This window comes from Trachypithecus francoisi, unplaced genomic scaffold (genome assembly GCF_009764315.1).
Source record: "Trachypithecus francoisi isolate TF-2019V2 unplaced genomic scaffold, Tfra_2.0 Lachesis_group9, whole genome shotgun sequence".
In the NCBI taxonomy this organism is placed as follows: domain Eukaryota; kingdom Metazoa; phylum Chordata; class Mammalia; order Primates; family Cercopithecidae; genus Trachypithecus; species Trachypithecus francoisi.
Genome location: NW_022681474.1, coordinates 30290456 through 30297473, shown reverse-complemented (window position 1 = coordinate 30297473; position 7018 = coordinate 30290456). Strand labels below are relative to the sequence as shown.

Sequence of the window (7018 nt, the reverse complement as noted above, 5' to 3'; positions counted from 1 at the left end):
AAAAAAAAAAAAAAACAAGTCTCAAAAAGGAAATAGAAGACCTTGGTAAACTGATAGAGCATATAATGAAGAACCTAAAGGAAATTTTAGAAGTGAAAAATGCAATAACCCAGGTAGAAAGTTGTTAATGGACTCTATTGCAGAATGGAGAGACAGAGAATAGAATCAGTAAACTAGAGAATAGAACAATAAAAATGAATTAATCTAGACTACAGAGATAAAGTAGAGTTAAAAAAATAAAAGACCTTTCAGGGAACTGTGTGATAACAAAAGAGTTGACATATATTTCATCAGAGTCCCAAAGGAGGAGAGAAAAAAGGTGGAGTTGAAAAACATACTCAAAGATAAAATGCCTGAAAATTTCCTAAATATGGCAAGAGAAGTAATTCAAAAGCTAAGCAAATGACAAACAGAATAAACCCAAAGAAATTCATGCCAATACACATCAAAATTAAAGTTCTGAAAATGAAAAGGCAAAGAAAAAAAATCCTGAAAGCAGCCAGAGACAAACAAAACCTTGCTTACAGGGAACAAACAACGCAATAATGGTTTTCTATCAAAACTGTCAGGCCAAAAGTGACAAAATATTTTCCAAGTAATAAAAAAAAAAGTACTGTCAATCCAAATATTATACCCAGTAAAAATATCCAGGAATAAAGGGGAAATCAAGACATTCTGAAATGATGGAAAGCTAAGAGAAATCACCGTCAGACTTACTCTAAAAAAATGGCTGAAGGAAGTTCTCTGAACAGAAAAAAAAAAAAAAGGAGGAAACTTGGAACTTTAAAGGGAGAGGCCACAGTAAGCAAAAATATGAGTAATAAATAGACTTTCCTTATCCTTTTGAATTTTCAAAATTATATTTGGTGACTAAAACAAAAAATATCTTTGGAATGGGTGAAAAGTGATAGCATTTACTGAATTGTAATTACTATTAAAATTCAAAAAACTGAACACATTCTTTTAACCATAAGCCAGTCTTAGTTAAATCAGGACTGCCCAACAAAAATATTTTGTAAGTCATTCATGATCTGAATTCTGGCATAGGATAGCTATTAAATTATGCTATGCATGGAAAAGTCATGAGACAGTTCTGTTTTGAAATAAATAAGGCAGTAGCCAATTATTATTATTATTTTTTTAATTTTCCAAAAGCCTTGTTTTTATTTATATAGAGTCCTAACCACTTCAGTGGCAGGAGGAGTGGGAGAGGTTCCTTTTTCAATCCAGGGACCTCCATAATGTTGGTTTGTTGTTACCAAACACACAGGTAAGTGGCATCACGGATCTGGTAAACTAACGACAATGTTTAGTCTCTCTCTGCTAGAGCAACAAGGTGAGCATCAGTCTCTGCTTCCTTAAGAATCCTGAATTTAGGATTTTCAACTGTCACTACTCCAACTTCTATTTCTGAAGGTTTGAAATCAATTGATAGAACAGTAGACAGGCATGTAATTGCAGTTTCCACTGTCTGTTCAAATGTCCAATCAAATTTCTTCTTCACTTTCTTTTCAAGGAAGCTGGTTGACTCAGTTTGTTTAACTCCTGCTGCGGTGGCTTTAAACCCACAGTAGTGACCTGCAGGATCACACTTATATACCTGAGGGCCTTGCTCTTCATCTATACCAATTAAAATCATACAACAACCAAGAGGCCTCATTTCAGCATTCTGTGTGCAGACCTGAGAAATATCGGCAATTCTTTTACACAGCATGTCCACAGGAATCTCATAGCCATACTTGTATTTCCAGTTAGCTGCCTCATAGCGTGCCCTCTGTACCTGGGATCTGCTGTCAGCTCTCATTCCGGTCATCACACAACCAATGTTTTCAGTTATCTTGAATAAGTGAGTCACTGTGCTGGAATCCAATAATTTGTCAGGTACTTTCTTCTGTGTGACAATTACTGCACAGTCTTTCCCTCTGACAGCTACTGATGTAAGGCCACCCTGGTTAATAGCCTTAAAAGCATATTCTACTTAGTAGAGCCGACCCTCGGGTGAAAAAATAGTAATGTGGCGGTCAAAACCGGCACTAGAACCACGGGACATGTTGGTAGAAGCACTACTTCAAACACAATCCCCAATTATTACTCAGTAGCTTTTTTGAGGTAAGCTATCAGGTCCGCCCTTTCTACTTCATCTTAATGCCAGCAAAGATCATTTTAGTAAAGTTCAGCTGTTCACAGAGATCTTAAAACCTATTGGAGATTGGTTTTATATTTATATGTATCTAATTGGTTATATGAATACATTTAAATACCGGAGAAATTCCTTCAATGTCTTTTAACAAAGCAAGATTCACCTGTGTTTTGTGTTCATTTGCCTCCCTTAAAGGCAAGGGCTGAAAACAAGGTAGCAATATCAACTTTATATTTTTGGCCTTATGCCATCTAATTAGAATTCCGTGTATCTAAAATGGTTCCTTTTACTTATTGAAAGGCATTTCAGTGTGGTTTATGTGTAATATCAAAGATTATTTAACACTTCAAAAAATTATAACACTCTCTGACGTGGTCCTAAATGTATATAGAAAAAATATTTTTAAGATAATGAAATTATCTGAAAGGTAAAGGGGTTAAAAGAAAGGTAAAAATTTCCTTTTTTTTTTTTTTTTTTTGAGACGGAGTCTGGCTCTGTCGCCCAGGCTGGAGTGCAGTGGACGGATCTCAGCTCACTGCAAGCTCCGCCTCCCGGATTTACACCATTCTCCTGCCTCCGCCTCCCAAGTAGCTGGGACTACAGGCGCCCGCCTCGTCGCCCGGCTAGTTTTTTGTATTCTTTAATAGAGACGGGGTTTCACCGTATTAGCCAGGGTGGTCTCGATCTCCTGACCTTGTGATCCGCCCGTCTCGGCCTCCCAAAGTGCTAGGATTACAGGCTTGAGCCACTGCGCCCGGCCTAAGAAAGGTAAAAATTTCTATACTTCACTAAAACTGATAAATTTCATTAAAATTGGTAAATTGATGACACTCATAGACTGTGAGAAGTTATGTATAAGTTCTGTAACATACACAGCAACTGCTGAAACTGCTATGTAAAGAAATATACTCAAAAACCTCATAGATAAAATGGAATTCTAAAACATACTTAAGTAACTCATAGGAAGTGAGATAAGACAGAGAAATAAAAAACATTAAAAATAAAATCATAGACTTACGTCTACAAGCATATCAATAATTATGTTACATGAAAATGATCTAAATGCACTAATCAAAAGATAGGTTAACAGAGATGATTGAAAAACATGATCTAACAGTATGCTGTCTACAAACAACTTACTTCAATATTATAATACAGACACAGTGAAAGTGAAAGAGTAGAAAAATTATATTAAACATGTATTAATTAAAGGACAGCAGAGTGGCTTAACAGCAGATCAAATGAACTTCAGAGCAAAAAACATTATCAGGAAGAGAGACGGGAATGGTATAATGATGAAAGAATCAATCCACCAAGAAAATCTAGCAATTCTAAGTGTGCATGAAACAAAAAAATAGGATTCCAATTATATGAAACTAAAACAGATACAAAGAGAAGTAAACAACTCGACAATTATAGTTGAAACCTTCAAAACCTCTGTCTCAACAATTGATATAACAAAACCTGTTTCAACAATTGATAGAACAACTAGACACAAGATATGCCATTATGAAATTGAAAAACCACCAATCAACAAGATGGAATCCATATTTAGAGAATGCTCCACCCAATAACATCAGAATACACATTCTTTTTAAGCAGCCGTGGAATGTGCGTGCCAAGATATATCACATGCTGGGCTATCAACAAAACAAAACAAAACAAAACACCTCAATGAGTTGAAAAGAATTGACATCACAGGGCTGTGTTCTCTGAACACAATGGAATCAAACTACAAATCAGTAACAGACATTATTTTAAGAACTCCAAAAACTTGAAACTAAATGACGTCCTTCTAAATAAGCCATGGATCAAACACGAATTCTCAAGAGAAATAAAAAGGAGTATATATAAAGTTATAACTATATATAACTAATATATATATAACTATATATGTTATAACCATATATAACATATATATAACTATAGTTATAGAAAAAAGAACTTGGTTCACTATTAATATATAGTTCTTTATAACTATGCATTAACTGTTCTTTATAACTATATGTAGTCGTGACTATATAATTCTTTATAACTATATATTTCTCTATTAATATATATTATTGATTATATATTAGTAATTTATATAGTATTGACAATATGATATATGACAGATTATTAATCACATATTTTATATTTATAGTATAATATTCATTAATTATATAATATATTTAATGTATTAATTATATATAATTGTATATGACATTACACAATTTTAAAATATACTATATATAGTTATATATAGTTACAACTGTATATAGTTATAAAGAACAGAAATTTATTTCTCACAGTTCTGGAGGCTGAGAAGTCCAAGATCAAGGCACTGTCTGTATCCTCACATGGTTGACGGCGGAAGGAGGTGAAACTACTCCCACAAGCCCTTCATGGTGGTATTACTTCGTTAATGAGGGCAGAGCCCTTATGGCCTAAACACTTCCCATTAGGCCCCACCTCTCAGCATTGTTGCATTGGGGATTAGGTTTCCAACACATGAATTTGAATTTGGAGAGATACATTCAGACAATAGCAAGAACACACCCTCTAAACAAAGGCTTAGAATATTACAATTTCCAGAGGCCCTTTCTATCCCTTTAATTACTTACTCATGCCCACAGTGAACACGAGCCTGATTTGTAAAAGCAAAGTTTACTTTTACTTCTTCTTAACCTTATTTTTGAAATGTTTTCCTTTTTAAAAATAAATTTTAATTATTATGGGCACATAACAGTTGAATGTATTTATGAGGTATATGTGATATTTTGATACAGGCCCACAATGTGTAATAGTTAAATTAGAGTAATTTGGGTATCCATCATCTCAAGCATTTACCTTTTTTTGTTAGAAATATTCCAATTCTACTATTTCAGTTATTTAAAAATGTACAATAAATTATTGTTGACTATACTCACTCTTTTGTGCTTTCAAATACTATATCTTATTCAATCTGCCTATGTTTTTATAATCATTAATCATCCCCAACTTAACCTCCTTCTCCCTGCTACCTTTTCCATCACTCTATTCTCTATTTCCATGAGATCAGTTGTTTTTTTAAGCTCCCACATATGAGTGAGAACATGTGAAATTTGTCTTTCTGTGCTTGTTATTTCATTTAACATAATGTCCTCCAGTTTTATCTATGTTGTTGCAAATGACAGGATTTCACTTTTTTGTATGGCTGAATAATATTCTATCATGTATATACACCATACTTTCTTTATCCATTCACTTATTGGTGGACACAGGTTGATTCCAAATCTTCGCTATTGTGAATAGTGCTGTAATAAACATGGGAGTGGAGATATCTCTTCAATACACTGATTTCCTTTCTTTAGAATATATACCTAGCAGTGGAATTGCTGGATCATATGGTAGTTTTATTTAGTTTTTTTCAGAAACCTCCATATTGTTCTCCATAGTGGTTGTACTAATTTACATTCCCACCAACAGTGTAGGAAGGCTCCACTTTTTCCACATCCTTGCCACCATTTGCTATTGCCAGTCTTTTAGATATAAGCCATTTTACTGGGGTGAGATGATATCTCATTGTGGTTTTGATTTGCATTTCTTTGATGGTCAATGATATTGAGCAAATTTTCATATACTGTTAGCCATTTGTAGGCCTTCTTTTGAGAAGTATCTATTCAGATCTTTTGCCTATTATTCTTTTGGGGGAAACACAAAAATATTAATTATAACTAAATTTGAGTGGTGAAATTATTCAGAGATGATCTTTCCTTTTCTTATGCTAATCTGTATTTTCTCTCTTTCTTTTTCAGACTGAAAACAACAAAAAATTATAGAGTAAAAAAATGAATTCAGCATTTCCAAAGCACAAGAATGATACCAAATACTTGTTTTAGAATCCACGAGACCTGGTCTCAGAAAAAGGCCATTGTGAATGTTAGAAAACAGTAGTTTTACTTTTGCTTAGAAAATGAAAGTTATTACAATTCTACACTTGTAATTACTGTTCTAATACCTTATGTGTACAAAAATAATTTTTAAAAATTAACTATATTATATAAGTTTTAAAAATTTTTTCTATTTTTATTTCAGATTTGAGGGTATATGTGCAGGTTTGTTACATGGGTTTATTGCATGAGGCCAAGGTTTGATTCTATCACCTATCACCCAAGTAGTGAGCATAGTACCTGACAGGTAGTTTTCCACCTCCTCGTGCCCTTCCTCTCTCCCACTTCTGGTAGTCCCCAGGGTCTATTGTTCCCATCTTTATGTTCTTGTGTACCCAATGTTTAGCTTCCACTTATAAGAGAGAACACACAGTATTTGGTTTTCTGTTCCTGTGTTAATTCTTTTAGGATAATTAATGGCCTCCAGCTGCATCCCATCCATGTTGACATAAAGGACATTATTTCATTCCTTTTTATGATTGCATAGTATTCATGCTGTATATGTATCCCATTTTCTTTATCCAATCCACCATTGATGGGCACCTAGATTGATTCCACTACTTTGCTATTGTGAATAGCTTTGCAGTGAACATACAAATGTCTGTGTCATTTTTGTAGAATGATTTATGATTCTAGAAACTAGACTGATGTGGTCTAGTTTCATTTTTCTGTATTTGGATATCCAGTTTTTCCAGCACCATTTATTAAAAAGACTGTCCATTCCCCCAGTGTATGTTCTTGGGACCTTTGTTGAAAACGAGCACTGTAGATGTGTGGATTTATTTCCATGTTCTCTATTCTGGTCCATCGGTGTATGTGTTTGTTTTTATGTCAGTACCATGCTGTTTTTGTTTCTGTAGCTGCACTGTAATTTGAAGTTAAGTAATGCGATTCTTCTGGTTTTGTTCTTTTTACTCAGGATAGCTTTGGTTATTGTGGGTCTTTTGTCATTCCATATAAATTTTAT

At 33.9% G+C, this 7018-nt stretch overlaps 1 pseudogene across 1 annotated transcript; it reads right to left on the bottom strand.

Annotated features, from left to right (window-relative positions):
• Window positions 1–1143: 1143 nt before the first annotated feature.
• LOC117082457 lies at window positions 1144–2050 on the bottom strand (annotated as a pseudogene). Its single transcript, XR_004436617.1, has one exon. The product of XR_004436617.1 is annotated as a proteasome subunit alpha type-6-like (transcript).
• Between the last annotated feature and the right edge of the window lie 4968 nt (window positions 2051–7018).